Here is a 25,197-nt window from a genome sequence, read left to right as displayed (position 1 = left end):
TAGACTAGTCCGTGGAGACCTAGCCTAGGAAAATCAACATAAGTGTTTACTCACATCTTTTGCAGGAATGGAGCCAATCCCTACAAGCGATAGTTCTGGAATGGCATGAAAAAGGATTGCCAGACCAAATCAGATACTCACATCTTTTGCAGGAATGATGTGAATCCCTGCAAGCAATGGCTCTGGAATGGCATGAAAAAGGATTTCCAGACCAAATCAGATACTCACATCTTTTGCAGGAATGGTGCAAATCCCTACAAGCGATGGCTCTGGAACGGCATGAAAAACTATTGCCAGACGAAATTAGATACTCACATCTTTTTCAAGAATGGCATGAATCCCTGCAAGTGATGGCTCTGGACTGGCATAAAGAAGGATTGTCGAACCAAACCAGATAATAACATATTTTATAGGAATGTGCGAATCACTATAAATGATAGCTTAAGAACCAAATCAGATCAACTGATGAACCAGGTAAGGCTCCAAACATTGTAAGTATTCAAAAGATACTGCCTGTTGCATTTGCATTTCTGTCACCTTTGAGAAAAGTGATGGTAGTACATGCTCCGAGTGACAAAATGTGGTCGTTCTTTTCTTTGCCCTTCGGCTACGGCGTAAGCCTCGGCCAAAGAGGGGCATTCTGTAGACACCCAATTTTGTCACCCTCCCCCGACTATGATGACTCATGGATTATGGACGTAGCCTTTTGCTTCCAATCAATGGAGATGACAACTGACTGACATAGCACTACCCCGACACACTCCCTTTACACTTGAAAATCCTAGAAACCCTAAGCGGGATAAAGAAAGATCCAATTATGACCACACATATACAAAGAAATCCATTACAAAGTGACCATATGGATGTAAAGTGCTCAGAATCACGATTCCAACGATATATGGTATGTCATAATCGGACTGACAGATCTCCCACAATCATTCCCAAAAGACAGAACCCATCAAAGCCCCTAGATCGGGATCTGTGAATATTCCATAGCCCCGCATGCACTACTCGCGGCTTCATGCACACACCCTGCGGCCACACCAGCCCATGCACCCATGTGCCCCACCAGCCCCATGCACCCATGCACCCCTCCCCCGCATGCCCAGACCCTCGGGGCCCTGCACACCTATACACCCCAAGCCTCACGCGGCCTCGCACCACCTGCCCATGGCCTCTAGCCCAACGTGCCCTACCTAGCATACTTACGGCCCAGCACCATATGCGACCCTGCCTGTGTACCCCACACCCCCCACCTATGTACCCCGTGCCCCCATTAGTGCACCCTACGCCCCCACACCCCATTGGTTGAAAAATCCCCTTTTTTACCCCATTGGTCCCAAAAACCTATAAATACCCCCTTCACTTCCAAAAGACATTGGAGAGACACTTGAGAGCACCCTTCTTCCCTTCCTTGGTGGCTTCCCTTTTGCCTTGGTTGGCCTCCCACTAGCCCTCTCCTAGCCCCACACAAGCCCCCTCCCTTGCCTAGCAAGGCACCCCCTCTAGCCCCTTCCCTTGGCTTGTTTGGCCCTTCTTTTGATGGTTAGACTTGTGGGATCCATGCTGGGGTGTTGTTATTAGCCTTCCACTAGACATTCCCTAGCTGAAGCCCTGCCGAACTGCCGCCAAAACCTTAGCCTTCCAGTAGACCTTCCTTAAGCCGAAACTCTACTGAAGTGCCGCCCAAGCCTAAGCCTTCCAGTAGCCTTCCCTCGCCTAAGCTCTGCCAAACTACCGCCAAAGTCTCAGCTTTTTCAACACATTCTCCTAGTCAAAGCTCTACTAAAATACTATTCTAGAAACTAGCTTTTCCCAGTCGAAGCTCTGCCGGAATTCTACCAAACTATTAGCTCGGGTACCACTCTCCCCTAGCCGAACATCTATCCAAATACTAGAAAGATCACCACAGTCAGCATCTCTAAAAAAGGAAGTTGGAGGTCAAAACCACCTTCCCCTGAGCAGAGAGAATTCATAAAAAGGTCCATATTTGCACCAATCAGGGGCCGATCCCTCTTGATCCGAAACAAGGGTTAAGCTCAGGTATAATCTCTCATTTAAATTAGTATAATGTAGATTCTTTATTGACCCTATTTTTGTGTACATATGTAATTATTTTTTTTATTAGTGTATATATATTTTTCATAATTTAGCCATGCATACGGTATAGAAATAATTATGGAAAATGTTCATTCTCAAGCATCTAGTAGGAAGATCGGTTGAACTGCGTAGATTGGGTGCCTAACTCCTTCCCAATTATACAACCTGACATGTACCCACCCCCAGGTCCTAGGCCCAAAATCCTAGGTGGCAACTCCAAACCCCTTTTGTATGATCCCAATCCCCCACATTAGACCATCATCAACCCAAGGAGGATATCCCTCCGAACCACTCATCTCATGAGAGAGAGAGCGGAGCCTTGCGAAATAGGCCTTCACGTATCTCCAATCGGTGATACAGTGGGGCGGAGCCCGCGGAGGCACACATCGGAAGAAAAAGATATACAGAGAGAGAAAAGAGGAGAGAGGGCCTAAACAACAACAAGGGTAATCCTCCAGCCACTACCCTCACAAATGTGCCTCTGAATCGGTAGACAGAGTTTTATATTGACTTGATACCGAGAGTTGCACCTGTGTCTAAGGCTCCATTCCATATGGTACCTTCAGAGCTGAGGGAATTGAAGGAACATCTATAGGATCTATTAAAAAAGGGTTTTATTAGACCTAGTGTATCTCCTTGGGGAGCATCGATCCTATTTGTTAAGAAGAAAAATGGTAGTATGCGAATGTGCATAGATTATCGTGAACTAAACAAATTGACTATTAAGAACTGGTATCCACTACCCCGCATTGATGATCCCTTTGATCAGTTGCAAGTACATTTTAAAAGATTAATTTCCATCTAAGATTTGTGCTACAACGGTTGAGGGAGAAATTATTGTATGCAAATTTTAGCAAGTGTGAATTTTGGCTCCCACAAGTGATTTTTCCTGGGGGATGTTGTATCAACAAGAGGCATAGAAGTAGACCCTAGGAAAGTCAATGCAGTATTGGACTAGGAATCACCTAAAAATGTCAGTGAAATTCATAGTTTCTTTGGGATTAGCAGGATACTATCGGAGATTCATTGAGAATTTTGCTCGAATCTCTGCTCCTATAACTTGGTTGACTAAAAAATGAGTCAAGTTTGAGTGGACTAAAGAATGTGAGAGAATCTTTCAAGAGTTAAAGAACCGACTGGTATCAACTCTAGTGCTTATTATTCCTGATGGCACCTCAAGAATGGTTGTATACAGCGATGGATCCAAGCAAGGTTTAGGTTGTGTATTGATGCAGAATAGGAAGGTAATTGCTTATGCATCTAGGTAAAAGACTATGAAAATAATTTTATCCTACACATGACCTAGAGTTAGCAATTGTTCTTTACATTGAGGATTTGGCGCTACTACCTTTATGGGGAGAAAAGTGAAATTTATAGTGATCGCAAAAGTTTCAAATATGTTTTCACCCAGAAAGAGTTGATCATGAGATAGAGGAGATGGTTTGAACTAATGAAAGATTATGATTGCACAATTCACTATCATTCAGGCAAAGCCAATGTAGTGGCAGATGCATTGACCAGAAAGCTTAAGACTACTAGCCTTGTTGCCTTGACCACAAACCATCCATTAATTGAAGAGGAAAGGAAGCTTGAGCTGGAATTTGTGATAGAAGCAAAAGCATTAGAAGAAGAAGCACTTGTTGCACTGACATTGGAACCCTCATTGTATGAAAGGATCAAAGGACCACAAACCAGTGATGAAGGGTTGGGAAAATAATTAATGCCATTAATACAGGAAGACAAAAGAACCCTGACTTAGTAATGAAAGATGGTGTTTTGTGGTTCTGAAACATATGTATTTTCCAAGAGATGAGAAACTATTAGAGCAAATAATAAATGAAGCTCATAGCACCCCATATATTGTACATCTTGGTAGTACTAAAATGTACAAAGACTTGAAGAAAATGTACTGGTGGTATGACATGAAAAATGAAGTGGTGGATCACGTGGCTAGGTGTATGAATTTCTATATGGTTAAAGCAGAAAGGCAAAGACCCCATGGTCTATTCCAACCTCTTTCTGTGCTAGAATGGAAGTGGGAGCACATCACTATGGATTTGTGATTGGACTACCAAGAACCAAGAAGGGCAATAATGCCATATGGGTTATTGTAGACCGGTTGACCAAGGTAGCACACTTCATTCCAATGAAGATTTCTCACTCTATGGAGAAGCTAGCATAGTTGTATATTGATAATGTGGTTAGATACCATGGAGTGCATGTAAGCATTGTCTCTGATCGTGAATCCCGGTTTACTTCTAAAATCTAGGAATGTGTGCAAAGAGCAATGGGGACTAAGCTAACTTTTAGCACAGCTTTTCATCTACAAACAAATGGTCAGTCGTAAAGTACAATCCAAGTTTTAGAGGACATGTTAAGAGCCTGTGCTCTAGATATGTACTACAGATGGGATGAGCATGTGTCTTTGATTGAGTTTTCCTATAATAATAGTCATCAGGCAATTATAGGTATGGCACCCTTTGAAGCACAGAATGGTAAAAGTGCAGAACTCCATTATATTGGGATGAAGTTGGTGAAAGAAAGATTTTGGGCACAGGAAATGATACAAGCTACATGTGAAAAGGTAGAACTGATCAGGAAAAGAATCAAAACAACACAGTCCAGGCAGAAGAGTTATGCAGATAACAGAATAAGACACCAAGAATTCAATGTGGGAGAGAAAGTCTTTTGAAGATCTTATCGGTCAAGGGTGTAAAGAGGTTTGGCAAGAAAGGGAAACTAAGTCCTCAATATGTGGGACCATTTGAGATATTAGATTGGATTGGTTCAGTAGCTTACAGATTGGCACTAACCACAGAACTGGAAAAGTTTCACAATGTCTTCCATGTCTCTATGTTGAAGAAGTATGTTCCTAATCCCTCATATATTTTGATCACCTCTACACCATTGGATCTGAATAGTGACTTGAGTTATGTGGAGCAACCTAAGGGAATCTTTGATCATAAGGATCACCAGCTCCAAAACTATACTGTCTCTTATGAGAAGGTTAAATGGAGAAACCACCCGGAAAAAGAAGCATCTTGGGAACAGAAGGACGAGATGAAAGCTAAGTACCTTGAACTATTTGATTACTAGGTGCGTCTTACAATTTTGAGGATGAATTTTTTGTAAGGAGTGGGGAATGTGATACCCTTTTTTTATCTCTAGAAAATCATTATATTAAAAGGAAGAAAAGTGGAAAAAAATAACAGAGCTACACCAAGCTGAAAAAATAGATTCAAGAAAAAAGTAAAACATCTCCTTGACCCCCACCTTCGGCATCGCCATCAGCAGGGGAAAGAAAAGCACACTAATTAAATCTATAGTTTGGCCTGCCCTTAGCATCACTTCTAATAAAATCCTTTATGTGGGCATGGAAATCGATATTTGAGGCAGATATCCCTCTCTTCGCCACATCTCTAGCCAAGTAGTCGGCAATCGAGTTCGCTTCCCTGAAGTTGAGTTATTTTCCATGTGATACTCTCCAAATATGGCTGCAGGAAGATCCATCTCTGCAATGCAAACCATGGGACATTCTTTTGCTAGATAGAGATTGCTACTACACTAGAATTTGTCTCCACCCACAGACATGTAATGCCCAGCTCTCGAGCTCACATCAGCCCCATCATGAGGCCTTCAACTTCAGCTTGGAAGACTTCCGAGACGCCCATAAAAATTTTATAGGATTCAAGGATGCCTCCCCTGTGGTTATGAAAAGATCCGCCTACACCTGCGTGACCAGGGTTGCCCCTTGAGCTTCTGTCAAAGTTCAGTTTAATCCAATTGACCTTGGGCTTGCACCAGAAAACCTCTAAGATCAATTGAGAGGGAGGACTCTGAATCGGAATTCCAAGCTTCCTGCAACAAATGAGATCAACCATTGTTTTAACTTCGCCTTTGGTGCTGGGCTTAGCGGACTGTATATCCTTTAGTATCATCTGCTTTAGGAACCTTGCCGGTCTTGCCTTGCCATCATGCCTTCTATTATTTCTTTCATGCCAAATATGATCAGCCACTCTTAGTAACCCCATGATCCACGCTTCTTTGCAGCAAATAGATTTTTGCTTTCTTCTCCACCATTGAAGGAAATTAGGCATGGTTCCAACTTTCTTCCATGCCACATTGAAGCACCCACAGGAAGAGAGCCACATATCCTCCAAGTAGGAGCATTGAAGGAATATATGAGCCATTGTCTCAGCCTCCATTCCACATAAGCTACATTTAGAGACAAGGGCAATGCCCCTCTTCTGAACAGCGTCATCCATAGGGAGCTTGTCGTGTACCATTGTCCAACCAAAGATAGACACCCTAGGTTGCATCTTTTTACCCCAAATTAGAGAGAACCATGGCACTTTCAGGTTGCGGATCCGGATATCTTCCCAGGAAGAATTAGAATTCAAAATCCCATCAGAAGATAGATTCCACAGACACATATCTTCACAGGTATAAGAGGGAATTTTATTAGTCCAAATTTACTCAAAAATATCATGCAGCAAAGGGGAGATAACATTTGGCAATTTCCATTTGAAATTGTCAATGAAATTGCTGACCTTTCCCCTGCAGTGGAGACTCGACTCTCCCTCTAGGCCAACCAGCTCTAGGATGGATTTTCCGCCCAACCATTTATCCGACCAAAAATTAATTCTTTTCCCATTTTCAATCGTCCAGGCTTCTTTAGAGGCCGCGAACTCCCACATCTTCCTAAAGCTAGGCCAAATCGATGATGGCTTATAGGATTTTTTGAAAGATCCATCACCCCTCAGGAATCTTGCGCTTAAAAATTTGCATGCTAAGGATTTCTCATGCTTGACCCTCCAGACCATATTACAGAGCATGGCTTTGTTTATGTCTCTGAGCCTTCGCAGCCCCAACCTACCTTCATCCTTAGGCCTGCAACACAATTCCCATCTAACTAATATTTTTTTTGCAGTATTAATCTCACCTGTCCAGATGAAGTTCTTCATCCACCTCCCTATTGTTACAATAAGAGATGAAGGCCACCAATATGCGGCTGAGCTATGGTTCATCATTCCCAAGATCACAGAGCGGACCAATTCCACTCTTCCAGCCATGGACATAATCTTTCCTTTCCATCCTGCTAGCCACCCTTTAACTTTATCCAGAATGGGGATAAGCGACTCCTTTTTCACCCTTCCCTCAAAGATCTCGACCCCCAAATAGCAGGTGGGGAAGTTACAAATGGAGATACCAAGCTCTTCCACTATGGCTTGCTTTTTAGGGGTAGGAACAAATCCCAAGAAAAGCTTGCTTTGTCTAAATTGATTTTCTGTCCAGAGAAGCTCTAGTATTTAGAGAGAAAAATATGGAGATTTTTAACATACCTGATGGATGCATTTGAGAAGATGAATACGTCATTGGCAAATAGAATATGGGTACGGGTAATAGCACCACGAGGACCCTATAGAGCCTTAATGCTCTTGTTGGCTAGGAGCTCAGATAAGACTCTACAAAGAACCTCTTCAGCAATTATAAACAGCATCGGCGAGATCGGATCTCCTTGTCTCAGACCCCTCTCCATACCAAAGTATCCAACAGGGCCACCATTTAGCAAATTGATATTCTGGCAGATGCTAGGATCTGATAGATCCAAGAGATCCATTTTTCAGAGAAGCCAAATCTCCTCAGGATATGGAAAATAAAGTTCCAAGAGATGGTGTTGAACGCCTCCTGGATATCAATTTTTAAACCCATGCCCCCTCCTCTTGTGGATGCGAACATCATGTTGGCCAGCTCAGAGGCCAGAGATATGTTAGAATGAATGATCTTCCCTCTTTGGAAGGCCCCCCACTCCTCAGAAATTATTTTTGGAAGAACACGAGACAATCGCATAGCCAAAACCTTTGATATTATTTTACAAAAAAAAAAATTCCCGTGCACAGCGGCCTGAATTTGTCCAAAGATAGTGCTCCTTCAATTTTAGGAATCAAGACCAGGAAATTATTATTAATTCCATATGGCATGAAACCAGTTCTGAAAAACCATTTGATAGCCTTGCACACATCTGAAGATATGATATCCCAACATGATTTATAAAATTCTCCAGGAAACCCATCTGGACCGGGAGCACTATCTGGATCAAGATGCCACACACACCCTTGATCTCAGTGTCAGAGGGTATACCATCTAATCGACTTCTATCCCATTCTTCCAAAACATTTGGAATGCATTGCAATAAATCCATGATCAGTTAGGGGAATACCCTTGTGAAAAAGCTTATAATATCCCATGACGTCTTCCTCAATATGCACTTTATCAGAGATCAAGGTCCCATCATCCGTCTTCAGAAATTTAATGGAGTTCTTCATTCTCCGCATCTTCACTGAGATGTGAAAAAGTTTTGAGCATTTATCTCCTTATTCCCTCCATCTAGAAGAGATTTTTCAACCCACAATTTTTCATAATTTTGTATGGCCTTCAGGTATCTGGTCTTTGCATCAGCTTCTTTGGCATAAACTGAGTCGCTTATCCAAACTCTGTCAATTTTGGTCTGGATCTCCTCCATGCATTTTTTTGCCTCCATCATCTCCAAATTAAAATTTGGAAAGTTTCCTTTCGCCCAGGAGTGCAAGAAGACCTTCAATCTTTTTAATTTTTAAGCCATAACCAGTATTGGTGATCCAGAAACGTCGTTCACCCAGGAGGTCTTGACTACATTTAGAAAGCCCTCGTGTTCTGTCTAGAACCTCTGGAATCGAAAAGGACAATTTTTTGGTCTTTCGAAACCTTCCAACACCACCAGAATGGGGGCATGGTCTGATGCCACTCTCTGAAAAACAAATTGGTGACATTCCTAAAAAAAAAGAAATCCAAGCATCAATGCAAAAACTTCTATCGAGCACTGCTGACACATGGCTATTGGTCCAAGTGAATAATCTTCCCTACGAAAGCACTTGGATCAGTGAGCATGTATCCACCATTGTGCCAAAATCGCCCACTGACCCTAAGTTGAAGGTTTCTGGCCCCCTTTTTTCAGAGGAGAGAAGGGTGGCATTGAAGTCGCCAAAAATCATCCAAGGAATATTCGACCCAGGATGGGTTGCCACTAGGTTGGTCCACAATTCTCTTCTAGTAGCTCATAGGCATTTGGCATGCACCACTGATAAGATAAAAATTTCCTGAGCCCATTGCACAGAGATAGAAATTTGTTGTTTAGAAGATGATAGCACCACAGGCTTTACCACACTTCTTCGCCAAATCAGCCATAGATTTGAGACACCGCCTACTCGCTCATTATAGATGAAATCAGGGTCGAAACCCAGCTTGTTAAAGAACAACATAGGAAAGGCATCGGAAGGAATCATAGGCTCGGCGATGCAAAGGAAATCATGCCTTTTTTCTCTTAAAATATTCCTCAAAGCTAACCTTGTGGCAGCCTTCTTTATCCCTCTAATATTCCAATAGAGGGCTTTTATTTACTATTTTTTGTTGAAGCAATATGGTCAGACTTTCGCAAAGTCTACTCCGTATTGGCCAGGTGTTTCCCCTTTCCCTATCCCTCTAATATTCCAATAGAGGGCTTTTATTTACTATTTTTTGTTGAAGCAATACGGTCAGACTTTCGCAAAGTCTACTCCGTATTGGCCAGGTGTTTCCCCTTTCCCTGTCTTTCAGGTACCAATTCCAGTGCCTCCCTCTCATAGAGAGTTCTGCCTATCTACTCTACCTCCTTATGATTAACCACCACCATACAGCCATTAATCTCGAGAGGGTTGAATGACGAGATGACATTATTATACCATTGCACTGGTTGGCACCTACCAGTCTGATGATGCTCGCCATGACTACTTGGAGCCATTGCTCGATCACCACTGCCATGTCCAGTGTAAACTGGGCTTGAAGAGTCCTTCTCGTACATGGCCCTATTCGTGTCATTTTCAGCCTCTAGAGGAGAAGAGGTGTTATTTCCTATGGTCTAAGAATAGGGACGCTGATCCATAAGGGCCCCATATCCACTGTCACCATTATCCGATCTAGCCTTAGAGTCCGCCCCATCATCCAAGTCGTTCTCCCCTTCATTGACTTGTTCAAAAATGCACACCTCTGGAATATTCCCTTCCTTATTCCGTTCTTCTTCTAATGAAGGCAGATTTGAATGTCTCCATTCAAATTATTCATAACTGAATTGCCTTTAATGTTCCTTAAAGTGTGCGATTCAGAAAAGGAAGAAGATCGTTCCTTCAAAAGGGAAGAAATCCTTCCCAGATTAGACGCACCAGTCATCGAAATCCGCTCATCCCAGTGGTCATTGCACTCCTTCCAATGACCATTGCTCTGGACACCATCTTCTTCATCTGCATAGATCGCCCCTGGGACAGTCTCTTTGCGTTGCAACCCCTTCCTGGACTTTGCTTCCTTCCTCGCCCTACATGCATAGAAAGAGTGTCCCATTTTTTTACAAAACCTACATCTGATCAAGGCATCTTCATAAATAATATTCTATTTGAACCAAAATATCTTGTTGGTTCCTGGTTGCCTTTGTTCTACTTGGATTTCTTCAAGTCTGGTTACTCCAATCTCGACCTCTACCTAGACCCTCACAAAGGAGCCCATTGCCGTAGATTGAGTGCGTCTATCTAGTGCCACGGGTCTCCCTAACGCCTTAGCCATGGTTAGCAGAATCTTCTCATGCTAGTATTCAAGTGGTAGGTCAAGGAATCTGATCCAGACCAACTTGGTTTTGATGTTCTTGGCATGAAAATCAAAATTGGCCTTCCAAGGCTGGAATCTAATCACCTGACCTCGGATTCTTGTAAGACTTCATCTCCACATAGTTGCCATGTCTCCCTCTCTTTCGAATTGAAATAGAATGTACCCCTTCACCATAGGAGCCATCTTCACCCCGCTTTTTAGATTCCAATTCTCTCTTGCCTCCTTTCGAATGTCATCCATTGAAAGGTATCTAAATTTCACCCTCCCTATCAATGCAAACCTGAACCGTAGCAATCTTTCCTCATAGGCATCTTGAGGGATGATGATTTGGGTGTACGCTCCAGCGTGAATGGGATCTGGCAAAGAATCCACCTCCAGCAAAGCACATCCCACCACGGTAGAGTAGGATCGTTGCACCTCCTCCCTATTTTCTTCTGCATCCCTGACCTGATCATCCTCACCTCCTTCTATAGATCTAGCATCATTTGTAGCATAAGCCAATCTAGAATCCTTCCTTGAAAAATCAGGTTTCAAAAAATCAGTAATCAAAGCCTGTCTACCACGATCTGGATGCCAACCATCCTTTGGCTCATATCCGATATCTACATCCTTACTCGGCTCAGAGCTTCTCTCCTGAATCCATATTTCCTTGGTTTTACCTAACTTGTAATTTTACTATCTAGGAAAAGAGTTGGAAGTGATAGACACTTCAGTGCGATGGTTGGTAGTGGTGGAATGTTTGGAAAGCAAGGATGATCCTACCTTTCAGTGTTCATTATGCCATGAACATTGAAATCCATACCAAGAACTATGGACTAAAAGGTAAGATCATAGCTAGTTGGTCTATAGAAGCTAAGTAGTGGGGTGGACTAGCATTACTGAGCTGGATAACAGCCCATTGGCAAGTCCCAATCGGCTGGGCAGTGGTGTTGTCCTAGGCTAAAATTGCCACTTGTCTTGTATGGGCCGTCATCCCTATAACTCAGCCTAGCATTTTTACTTGTTGCATAGGCGTCCTTTTGCTTACTGTACACTACTTTTCATATCAGCAAATTGTGGGGTCCACCATTAGTTAATAACCTTTAATGTTATAAAATCAATTTTAAGGGTTCAGCCAAGCAGACCCTAAGGTCCATTTGGATGTGTATAAATATGAAATATTAGCACTGTTCATGTATTAGTAAACTGTAACCAGAAGAGAGGAGAAGGAAGAGAGAAAAGAGGAGGAGGTAGTAGCTGAATTACTACACCTTAAGAAGCTATTGAACATCCCTGCACTTAGGTGAGTGGTTCTGCCCTCCTAATGTAGTGTATTTTGGTAGTACAAGTATGGTAGCAGGTTAGGGTTAAGTTTTACATGAAATTGGGAGTTGGAATTCAGTCCCTAACATGTGATTTAGTTCCCTATAGTTGTGATGAGCACATTTATGTGTGAAATCTAGGGTAGTAAAACATGCATTTTATATATTTAGAATGGAGCTACCTTGGGTTTTATTCTCTTTTTGCAGGTTTTGTATTTTCAAGGCCTTAAGGATTATCAGGCACTATATCTTCAATTTTACACGTAAAGAGGTCCTATTTCTTTTCATGGTTGCTAAGAGGATGAAATTCTGAGCAAGATGGACGTGTTCAATTAAAAGTACACATTCGTTTGGTCACCCGTACAAATGATTATTCTTTTCGGGTCAGAAAAAGAATAATAGATCAGAACTGAACCGAGATGAAGAACCAGCCCGTTTGCAATTGTCCCAGAGGTACAAGGAATACTCCAAATGCCAACAAGGATCGATGGACCACATCCTTAAGTAATTAAAGATTTGTTTTTGGTAACAACAACTACCTAGTGTAGTTGGTGAGCTATGGTGTACAAAATTCCCTTGCTCACCAAGAGGTCTCAAGTTCGAATCTCATGGTTGTTTTTTTTTAGAGAATTTTGTTGAAGATTTCCTGTTTTTCACTCACTTAAAGCACTAAGGGCATGGAGGGGATTTCCACATCAAATTAGAAGCAAAGAAAATCGTAGAAGCAAGAAGAGAAGAAAAAAAAAAAAAGGAAAGGAAAATCGTGGAAGCAAGAAGAGAAGAAAAAAAAGGAAAGAGAAAAAAAGGGGAGAACCAAAGATTGTCCAAATCTTCTCTCTCCTCCACATCATCACCAAATATTGTCCAAATCACACAAAGAAGAAGAAAATCGTCCCTAGGAGAGAGAAAAAGAAGAAAAATAAATANGGGATTTCCACATCAAATTAGAAGCAAGGAAAATCATGGAAGCAAGAAGAGAAAAATCGTGGAAGCAAGAAGAGAAGAAAAAAAAAAAGAAAGAGAAAAAAAGGGGAGAAATAAAGATTGTCCAAATCTTCTCTCTCCTCCACATCATCACCAAAGATTGTCCAAATCACACAAAGCAAGAAGAAAATCGTCCCTAGGAGAGAGAAAAAGAAGAAAAATAAATTAGAAAAAAAAGAGGAAAGAAAATAAGCAAAAAATTATAGGAAATTTCTCAAAATTTATTTCTCTCTTCTCTCTCCTCCATCTTAGCACTTTTGAACTCAAAAGATCTCACAATCAATTGTGGGTTTCTCTCTTTTAGGAAAGAGAAAATTGTTACCCTACCTCCCCATTCCCTATAAATACAACTCATGTAAGAGGAGGGGAGACAATTCATTCTTCTTCTAGTTTTTTTTTTAGTTGCTCTCTCTTTCTCTTGCTCTCTCTTTAGTTTTAGTTCTTCTTTATCTTTTCTTCAATCACTTTTGTAATAGCTTTTTTTTATTTCAATTAATGCAAGCACTTTTTTATTCTTATTCAGCCCTTTTATGTTTATGATTCATGTAATTGAGTTGTAATTTTTTAAGTTATAGTTCTAGGCTTAGATCTAGGTGACAAGATCACGAGCAGTGGAGCAATTTTTTTTCAAGTTCAAGTATTGATTCAAGTAGGTAGGCTCCTTCAGTAGTCTTCTCTCCCCCCTCTCATTCCCTCTTCTGACTACCCTTTCTTTCTTAATTTAGGATTTTTATTTTCAGTCGATACATTACTGCTATCCCTCTCCCCCAAGGTTCATGGCTAGTGTATGTGTTGGCTTTGCCCCTCCTAGCCATAAAACCATCAATTTATTGCTTTTATATTAATTGTCTCCCTTTCCCCAAAGCCAAGTAGAGTAACCCTTGTAAGAGTGACTCTCTGGTCAAGTAGGGAAGCTCATATTATGATGCATCCCTCGGGCTAAGTAGAGAAACCTACTTGTGAGTCTCTCTCTAGCTTTATCCCCTTTCTTTTACTTTATTTTTATTTCAGCATTTTTTTCCCTTTATTTATTTATTTTTAATTACGTGGATTGTTTATTTTCAATTATTTAATTATTTAATTTTAATTGTGTGGCTTGCGTCTTTAAATTCTTAGATGACGAATGGTTAGGACGTTATTTTAGATACATATGTTTAGGACGGTAATTAGAATTAGATCACAACCATTAATCGGTTCACTTTCGCATTATTAAAAGAAATAAAAAAATAAAGTGGCTGCTCTCCCTGTGTTCGACCCGTAGCTACACTGATCCGTACGCTTGCGGTTACATTTTAAATTTCAAACAGTAACCCTGGTGGTATATTCAAGAGGGCCAATCGTACTGCTTTTAAATTGCTGGAGTTAGCACCTTTAATTTCAGTCATTTACTTTTCTGTTGAGAGCCGGTGGTCAGCATGTTTTTACTTTTCCGAGTACTCACGATGGGCCTTCTCCGACCGCCCTATGGGCGTATCACGGGATGGAGTTCACGGCTCGTGCCCGGAGTATACGTGCATTGTGGCTGTAGTAGCACTAAACCAAAGACTTAGTAATGTTGCTTAGGTGGATGTGATTTAAAATGTATTGCATAGCATGTAGTGCATATGATTGTGTTTTGTTGTGTGGACTATTGTGAGGTCCATCTTTCCACTTACTGAGCTAGTGAGTTCATCCCACGTGTGCACTTCTTTTAGATGATTTTGCAGGTCATCCATCTGAAGAGCACGGGTCGGGCCCCACGATTGAGTTCCCTGAAGAGGACTGGTGGGCCCCTGAGGAGTTAGAGCACGGCACTGATTGCCCGTGCGAGAGTTGTGCTGTGGGACCGCAGTTCTGATGCCGAGCTGAGCTCCACTTTTGAGGCCGAGCTGAGCTCTACCATGTGATGCCGAGCTGGGCTCAAACCTTGATGCCGAGCTGAGCTCTAGCCTTTGATATCGAGCCGAGCTGTATACTCTGATTTTTTATGATTTTCTTTATGTACTTGATATGTGAATTGTACTTTTATTGTGTAAATATCATGCCTTCAGGCCCACATGTATATAACTATTGTATCACAATTCGAGTATCAAGTATTATGGAAATATTCACAGGTAAACCTAGTCTTCCGCTGATCTGATAAGCTTTTATTAGTTGTGTGTATGCTGTGGTGGAATACAGTATCAGACGATCCTGACAGGTTTGGGTTAACCGATGTTAACCCGATCACTGGCCCAGTTCGGTGTGAACGGGGTGTGAAAATAATAGTCAGAGAAATATTAAAGGATCAGTTTAATTTCTCAAAATTGGAACTATTTAAAGTTTTAATAGAAAATAGTTGGGAAGTCAAAGCTGGTAAATATAATCATACACATTAATTAAAATATATAATATGCAAGAATAGAAAGCATATTAACATCCCAACAATATAATTAAACCTGACTAATTGGGTTATTAATCAGATTTATCACAGTATTATTTTCAATAGCTATAGAAAAACATAAACTGGGAAAAATCCAACGTCATTAGGGTCACACCTGTGATGGCAAGATCGCCCAACACGTAGTGAAATCTTTCACATGCAAGGCGAGATGCTCAAACAACATCACTCTAAAGATTCTATCACCTGTGATGGCAAGAATAACCTCCAAAGTTGTGAAGCCCAAAACGTCCCCTCACACTATCAAGCGAAACCAACCAAATGAACACTCACCAATGGTGGTAAGAGCACATCTCAGTAACTAACCCACTAAGTAGAAGCGAAATCACTGAAATTATGAAAACCTATAGAGTTGATTGCTACCAAATGTCCATGGGTTTAGATTTTGGGTGTAAACAACAAGATGAACTATTTCAGTATTTAATTAAAAAAAATTCAACATAAGCCCACAAAAGCAACCCATTGTAAATCCTAATAGTCAATATGGTAATACTATAATTTAGTAGTTATCAAAGTGAGTACATTCTTAGTATGACAGTTTTGTACTTCCAACCATTACCATAAATAAATAAAAAATATAAATATGACAATTTCCTATAATGACAACATGCCAAATATAGAAGTGCATAACATTTATTCATAATAACCAAAAACACATGAAATATGTAATTTTATCCATAATTCATTAAATATACGAAGTTGTATACAAGTATGAACTTTCAGCCCAAATGAATTTAATATCCAATACAAACATTAGCTCATAAACTTTAAGCCAATCACAATAAAGCTTCTTAATTTCTATATGTTAACAGTTCATTAGCTGATGGAGCACATGAACCAAATAATTCACTGGATCAAAACAACAATAAATTATTAACAAATAAAAGTAATATGGGCTTAGATCCATATTAAGTGTAAACAACTTCATAGACTTTATACCAATAAGCTACTAAAACTTCAATTGGCTCATTTAAATCATTTAAGTATGATACATCTATTTTATTTTGATGAATTTTCAATAAAATTGAACATTATCACAAATTCATATAGGACATATAAATTCAAAGAAGTATTACTTAAACAGTACACTTTTGATATTTCAAATCATAATGGGGTGCTAAAACTCATAATTAAGTGTCTTGTGGCGAAATGTTACGGATGATAAATATAGTATCAAATGAAACATCAAAATACCACAAGTTAGCTTAAAAGTCATGAAAACGAATAGTATAGTGCACATAATAAATCAGGTATAATGCATTTATCACCCTCAATAGGATAATATTTTGTTCTCCCACTAATACAAGAGAGTGGGGATTAGATGACCCAATAAAAATACCAGTTATATGAGTCAACAGCATAAACAAATGTCAAAATTCATTCCAATAAATAAAAATCAAATGATTTATGATTTCACTTGTAACAACTGTTTATAGTCTATCAAATTATTAGACTTCAAAACTGAATTTTATCGAAACTGCCATAGAAATATTCAAATGTGAATATAGGCATCAGCATTAATATTAATCTTTAAGATGTCAACTCTACCCACAAAGGATTTTCACTAAAGTCCATTTAAATAGACCACACTAATAACAAAGTTCAACTTGGTAAGATTCATGTGTATTTACTGTAATGACTATATCCCTCAAGAGTTATAACTGAAACTGTATCCTTATCTTTTAAGTTAAGAGTGCACTAGTCCTCTTGTAAATCCACATTTGTTGTGAAAAGAACAATAATTTAAGGTCCCTTCACCTTTGAGCTTCGAAACTTCTAGGTTACTACCAATTTCTTTAACTTTGGTGACATCATCTTTGGGCAAATATCATCTACTATGCTGCCCTAGGAAAAACTAGAAGAATAAATTGTCACTTTGATGGAATCCACCTCACCATTTCATGGTTCCCTAGAAATGCGTTATGTAGTTAATCATGTGTGAAAGCTTACACCTAGTTTAATTCCAATAAATAGTTATTCATCATAGGATGTTCCAAATATGACATGTAAGCATAAAATGCCATTAATTTTCTGTCTTTGTCATTCATAAATAAATTTTCAATATCATGATACTGATAAACCAATATAGAAACATTCATAAATAGAAATACAATTTCGAAGTCGTTTTGAAACGAAAACAGAACACTACAAATGTTTCATAATAGTTCTGAATTTCATCTTCCCATTAGTCAAACCATATGAACAGTACAAGTTCATGTGACAAATCAATCAATTTTCATTTAATAAAATAAAGCAAATAAACCACATACTTATGGTCTACAGACCGTTTCTGTTTGGATTTAAATAGGTAAGAAAATAACCACATAATACATTAATAATATATGCCACTTTTACAATTGCATGTTATCACTACAGTGAGATGTAGGTGCAAGTTAACATCACATTCATTTATATATGGTTTTCAGAACTATATTGCCATAATAACAACCAAAACTCAAAACCAATGGCAACTATCATAATCAGGTTTAAAAATAATAATAATAATTCCAATAATTAAATCAAAACCAGATGATTTCAGACTGCACTTTTATAAACAGTTTAGTCTTATCTATTTATAAGTCCAAGCTCAAAACAAATTAAAATCAAATTTAAAACTCATTACTTTTAAAATAATTCATTCAAATAACAGAATTATAGACCTCATAATTTCTTTAAGAAATTCATGTTGCATGGAGAAACCAAACAACCTAATTTTGTTTTTGTCATTGTTGAACACAAGGATTCACAAGGCTCATCTTCTACAACCACATGTTAAATTCTTAAAAGAAAAATGAGGACCCAACTTTATCCATCTTTGGTTTGACCCATTTAAACGAAAGGTAAACAAGACTCATCTTTAAGAAAATGAATAATACATTTTACGTCCAACCTGAGTTATTCAAGAAAACTGAATAGAACACATAATAATGCATTGTAATTCATGCATTCCAAAAGTACAATGAAGCATTAGAGTTTTAAGATTACCAGTAGTTATTAAAATCTTTCTTCTAGAATACTAGCATCTGAGCCAAAAGAAATTATTTAAACCAATTATTACCAAATGTTCGAGACTTGGCATAAAAAATAAACTTAATACTTATATAATTTGCCTAATTTGATGAAATCATCAACATAAACTAGAGATACACTAATAAATGCTAGATATTTATGTTAGTTAAACATCATACGTAAAGTATACATTCAAGTGGCTGCACATACATTCCTTAACCCATTAATAATTATGTTATTATATGCACAACACACAGAACCAATTCACAAATTTAAATTGTATGTATGGTCCATCAGCAATATTTCCAGTTCTTCTAAAAGGAAGGAATTGTGAGTTTTTTTCTCCAAAAACCAAAATATTTAATTAATAATAATAAACTTTATTTGAAACCTAATAAATAGCCCCCATCTCTTCATAGGATACTTATCAAAACTATATAACAACTATTGATAACCACTTACATGCCCTTAGCAAACATGTCATCAACGGTCAAACTTGGATGTACATGAGATTATACATATACATGGATTGCTATAAATTCCTCAACCTCCAACCCAAGAGCTTGCAGCAACATCACATGTTATGGCATGCTTTAGAAATGCCATCTTAGGTGGGTTCATTATCATAGCTAACCATATTGATTGGTTGTTGAATCCGATCTTTTAACTTTGACCTATTCCATAAAAAAAAATTGGTATAAAGAATATATTAAAAGTGACATAATTAAGAAATGACATTCGTCTTACCAACTACTGTAAAGATTGTATAAGTTTATGGGAGTAAGGAGTAATCACTGATTGGCCTTTAACATATCGCAAGCAAGTGTAAAGCATGACTACCATAGCCTAATAACTATGTATTGCTAGTCTCCATCTCTTAAATGGATTTTCTTGAGTCGGCCTACCGCTGCAATAGGGTCCACTTTATATTGGACCTCAGACCAGGTCACCAAAGTAGCAGCTAAACAACCCAAATGTCAAAACCCACTTTATATTTTGATAGGTCAATAACCAACACTTTAATGGTAGGGAACATGGGACATAAGCATGGTCATAATCAAAGTCACATGACCCCATCATGAAGTATGACATGTCAACTGAATCCAAAAGCAAAGTGAAAACAAATTGGGTTTTTATATTATTTCTATGATTTCGGTTCTTAAAAAAAAAATTAAATCTTATTTGTACGTTTCCTTCAAGCAAGGAAACACGACTCAAATATCTGATTCTTATAAAAAAAACGACTTAAAAGATCCGATTTACTTATTTATTAATATAGAAGGGAATCTCCTTCCCAAAATGAAAACAGAATCAGAGAAAACTCAGAAATCCCCACCGCTTATGGCGGCCAAGACACCGCTGCCGCCAACCCCTAACCCCTGATTAAAACAATAATATCACCAGAAAATGACGTTGGTAAAAAAAATCAAGATGAAAATTCTTGTGGTTTGAAGAATGGTACATAACAAACAAACGAATCAGCTGCCGGCCCTAATGCTCTCAGCGAAGGGAAATCTCATGTGAAAAATATCCCAATATAAGGGTTTTAGAAAATGTCATTATAGATGGTCGCAAGTAGAGGTGTCAATTCGTGGCCCGACCTAACTAAACTGATTGGGACCGACCGTTTCTAGACTGGCCCGGCTCGAACTATTATTAAACGTGTTGGGCTTGAGCCAGGCCCGTTTACAAATGGTCGGTCTCGATTTTACTACTTGGACTGTCAGGCGCCCAATCGAGACCGACCGAATAACACCCGACCGAGATCGACCTATTGTACCCCTGCCTGGCCCGACCCTTTAATGATTGTAGAATACCTATTTTACCCCCCAAATTAAATAGTAAAAACAAAAAAGTTAAGACATGTTCACATTTTAAATAATGGTTATATTTGGTATCATTTATTGATTTATTGTCATTTTTTTTACCTTGCATGAGTGGGCTGGAATATAATAGCACATTTTAAAGAGGGTCCGTTTAAAAACCGATTAAAACTCGTTTAACATTAAACATGTCCATAGCCCGGTTAAGGCCCGACTAAAGCCCGATTATGGCCCAAGGCCGACCGACTGAATATAAAGCGTACCATGCCCTCAATAACTAAGCCCGATTAGTTAAATGGGCGAACACGGTGCAACCTTTGAAAGTTTTCAAGCTCGATTAAGCTCGAAACTGGACCGGCCCGATCGGTTGACACCCCCAGTCGCAAGGTCCGATTCCTACAATATATACATATATATATATATATATATATGAAGAACACGAAGAGGAAGGAAGAAGGGAAGGAGAAATCTGAAGAAGGGACTGATAGGAAGAGGAAGAATAAGAAGGGACTGATAGGAAGAGAAACGAAGAAGAAGGAAGAAGGAAGAAGGGAAGAAAGAGGAACTAAGAAGGAAGAAGAGAATTTCCTTTATATACAATGAACGTCTCATTTCATTAACTAAATTCCTTAACCGTAAACAAAATTCTGAATTTCACCGCAAAAAAAAAAAAAATCTGAATTCCTTAAACTGAAAGAAACAATAAACATCCCATTTCATTTATTGTAAAATTATTTAAAGAAGGGTACCAGTCCAGTCTTCTATGTAAAGAGTGACTTAAAAGTTTTCTTTTTTAACTCCAGACTGGTAGAACTCATCAGAGGAGAAAGATTCCACTGCAAAAAATGTAGAACGTCTTGCAGATATAATGCAGAGAAATATGAGATGTTGAATTGATATAGCTAATAAACCTTCACTGCAAATATATAGCGAAAAACCCTAATCTGAAAAGTACACAACTGCCCTCAAATAAAAAATTTGAGTGAGGGTCCCCTGCATAGCAAGGGTACACTCCTGCCCCCTTGCAACCCCCATGGTCCGCTAATCGATTAGCGAGACCGCCGTCCTGCCTGTCGAGGTGTTGCACCAGTACTCCCTGGATTAAACTGTGATGGAATACAAGACATCGTATACCAACAACAAGGGTGATTTTTAACAAGCAACAATTATTCATTATAGAAACTTTGATGAAATTGCAGCCCATTGATCTATTATGAACAACCTCTGATACCATTAATATAAAATAAATGCGAAAATGAATCATAGAGATCGATGAGCATGCAACAACGAATACAGAGTCAGGTCTTAGGCGTACCTGAATTCATGGCTGAAGAACGACAACTCCTCAAATCCCTTTCTCATACATTCCTTGCACAACACCATCAATGTTGGTCTGGTCTACCCTATTTTCCTTTTGCTTTAGGTCATTAGCTCCACTTAATTGGTCAGTGATAACTATATATAGGGGTGAGTGTAGAGACCAACTCTGCAAGAAAATTAGGGTTTCCTCCCCATTAAGGAAACAATACCTTAGGTCCACAAATAATAATATATATTTCATACCATTAAGGTGTGCTAATAGAATCCAATATCTCCATAGAGATCACTTACCATTATTGAATTCTTTATGTTCACTCCATCTGTAGTCAACACCACTAAACCAGTTTTTGGAAACAAACCTTAGACTATGCTAGCCTATATAATTGGAAATCTTACAGGAACAACCATCAAGCAATAAAAGTAATGGAATGTGATTTCATAAAAGAAACCACTAGAATCCCTTACAAATATCATGTGAACCACTGAGAGCATCAATAAAAAAAATTAAAAAAAGAAGAAAAAAGACAAGGTTGTATCATAAGCTATATCAAGTAGAGATGGAAAGGAATAGAGAATTAAATGGGGAAAATAAAATACAATATCTATCACATATTCTGTTATACCCGTGCCCTGACTCTGTCTAATTTGAATTGTTGTGATAGATCTCGGACTGAAGATCGGAAGCACGATCGGGTTTTGGCTCGTGGCCTCCCATTGCCAAAGGGGGAGAGATGACCCCAAGTGTTCATGCATCGCGTGCTAGTCTAATTAGAGGGGATTCGTACCTTCTGATCCCAGATGGTAAGTGACCCGACTCCTCACACATAAGTCTAGGCACATATCAAAGTTGCCGAAAGGCCTTGAGCATGTCCGAGGGCAACCACCCATGCAAGACCAACCATGGGACAGCAAGCAGTCAAGACAACTTGCTGTCTTGAGCACCGAAAATAAGAAATTAGATCCACTGGACCTGAATCCGATGGGCTATTTTCAGGGAACATATCAGGCTACTGTCGTGGTGTCGATGCCCGTGGGTCCCGCCACTCTCATCATAAATAGTCTTGGATGAACCTAAGTGGATGGGTTCTCGAGCTCCAAAAGTCATAATAACCCGATTGGTCCTAATAGGGTCCAACCAAACAGACCCTTAAGTCCATTTTAACTTATAAGTTAGAAATGAGGAATTCATTTTCTCATTTTCTATTGTGTCCAACGTAAGGAAGGAGAGAAGAAGGAGGAAGAAGAAGAAGAAGAGGAAAAAGAGGAGGAAGGCTTACCTTGGTGCCAGTTGTCGCCAAGTGATCGGAATTATTGCCGGAGGTAAGTACACTCACTTCTACCACTCTCTCTCTTCATTTCGACCTAGAAAAAGCTAGGTATGGATGGAATCTTAGTGTACAAATAATGTTAAGGTCATAGAATGCATGTTCTATCCTCCCGGTGTTGTTGCCAAGCTCGAACTATGCCTGATGAGCTCTGGTAACATGTATTGCCAAAAGACCAACTAGGGTTTCGATCTTTCGATCGACATATCTCCCAAATGGCTAGGTGGAATCTAGATTTTATTGGCTTAGAATGATGCTGGGAACATCCCCTACAAACTCCATGAAACAAATCCCGACGATCGAGTTTGAGTCAGAAAGCCCCAAAATAGGTGGACTGTCCTGAACCACCATCGAAAATAGCCCACTGGATCCACTAGGTCTGCTTTCGGTGGCATATTTTTGGTAGACCACTGAGCCTTAGGAGCTCTCTGTCAGTTCCACTAAAAATAGGACTAATATTTTTGGTGGAAATTACCTATTTCCAGTGGGTGTTTCCGGTGACATTACTGTCACTGATGGATTTTATCTGTACCCTTTGGGGGTGATCTAGGTGGGTCCCTCCTAATATTTTTGACACATACTGATGTACGATTGTCCTTATGTCTAGGACAGTGATGCGCACGAGCCCCAAGATTAAAACTGAGTGGATTGATCGATGGCCTTATCTGAACCCTAACACAAGCAGAGATTAACAAGGTGAGGGATGGTTGTTTTATTTTGGATTGTTTAATTATTATAGAATTGTTCACATGCGTATATTTAATATTCTCAATTATATTGCTCACGTCATGATGGTGATTATTATATACTACATTCTTATAGACTTCATACGAACTATATATTTATTTATATGTATGACGGGATCCACTGTGGTCGAGGTGGTACTGATACCGTGATCGCCGTGTGTTTGGTTGTGTGTGTGACACGGAATTTGACGTGGCTGAGGTGATACCAGTGCCGTGATTTACATGTGTATGTTGCATTCATGCATTGATTATGTGCATTAGAGTTAGTTGTAGTCGTGGGTTACACCTTGTGGTCAAGGTCTCGTTGGTAACGTGTAATCCGGGACTGCATTTGAAAATAGATATGCTTTGTGGCCGATGATTGATATCGATATCGCGTAGTCCATAGTCAACTGTGATATGCATGCTAATTAGGTAAACGGTCTCAGGTTTCACTTTGTGGTCAAGGTCTCACTGGTATCTTATACTCGGGACTGTATTTGAAGATGGATTACACTTTGTGGCCGATGTATTGCGGGTATCGTGTAATTCATACTGACTGTATCACTATGAATGCATGTAGTGTATATGTGGTTAGGTATCACTCACTATGCTACGAACCCTTGCCAACAGGAGTTGAGGTGTTGGATAACCCATTGTGGTATGTTCGATGTGCCTTTTTGGAATGTCACACCCACGGTACGATGTGATTGTAGCCAGAGGCAGGAACCTGTCTGGCGTGGCAAATGTGTTACCAGTGCTATGACTGCCAGGAGAGGGTTATCAGGGGTTTGCTGGGTGACCCATTGACGCATACGGGGACCGGTAGGCTTCTATTCACGGCTAGGGTTTGTATCCTTGCATAGTCGATGGTGGTTCTGGGACGAAGGATGCAGCCTAATGTGTCGTAGTAGTATTTACCAGACTTAGCTTGTATTGTTAGGTGGATAATAAATAAATGAACTGCATCACGAGCATTATGGATTATGTGTTTAATTTTCGCAATCATGTATCATAAATTATTACTGCTATTGTCTTGCTTTGATGTGGTTGACCCCAGCCCTCATTGAGCTAGTTGGAAAGCTCACCCCACGTATAGACACTTTTTAGATGATGATGCAGGTACGATCGTGCCTGTGGCTAGTGACTCTTTTTCCTCTGGACTTGAGTACGGAGTGAGCAGTTGGTGGATGCCGCAAGCAGGGAGCATGGCCAGGACTGTGCTTATGACTTTTGTGCATATGCGGCGCTATGAGGTGTTCGGTGTATTTTTAATTATGTTGATATTGGTTTGTGAATATTATGTTTTAAACTTGATATGTGTAAGTCTTGAAGGATTGTAAATAGAATAACCTGGCTAACAATATAATGTTTATCATTAGATAATTTCTCCATTTATATCTGATGATTTCACTATTGTACTCTGATTCCGCTACTTTTGATTGGTTGTGATGTGAGATTGTGATATATTAAGGTACTGCTATCAGTGATCCTGGTAGGTTTGTAAGATAGGTACGTGTC

The sequence above is a fragment of the Macadamia integrifolia genome, unplaced genomic scaffold (assembly GCF_013358625.1).
Source record: "Macadamia integrifolia cultivar HAES 741 unplaced genomic scaffold, SCU_Mint_v3 scaffold1699, whole genome shotgun sequence".
NCBI lineage: Eukaryota > Viridiplantae > Streptophyta > Magnoliopsida > Proteales > Proteaceae > Macadamia > Macadamia integrifolia.
This window is presented reverse-complemented; position numbering follows the sequence as displayed.